Consider the following 257-nt stretch of genomic DNA (forward strand, 5'->3'; position numbering starts at 1 on the left):
TTATATCCGAGGAATAAATCGACGTCGTAAAGGCCAAGCTGTTTTCTTTAAGAGAAACTTTTTGAAACAAGGAATGTTGAATTCTCGCTACGCCGGATGGCCCGCGTCGTTACAGCTATCGTTATTATCGTCGTGGATTCTGAGGGAAGGGCGGGGGCGCGGCGGGCTTAACCTCGCCTTTTTACAAATTGGAAAAGATGGAGTCATATTCCCTCTCGACGCCCGTCTGCGAGGAGGAGCAGCGGGGGGACGGGGGG

Source organism: Penaeus monodon, chromosome 29, assembly GCF_015228065.2.
Source record: "Penaeus monodon isolate SGIC_2016 chromosome 29, NSTDA_Pmon_1, whole genome shotgun sequence".
Taxonomy (NCBI): domain Eukaryota; kingdom Metazoa; phylum Arthropoda; class Malacostraca; order Decapoda; family Penaeidae; genus Penaeus; species Penaeus monodon.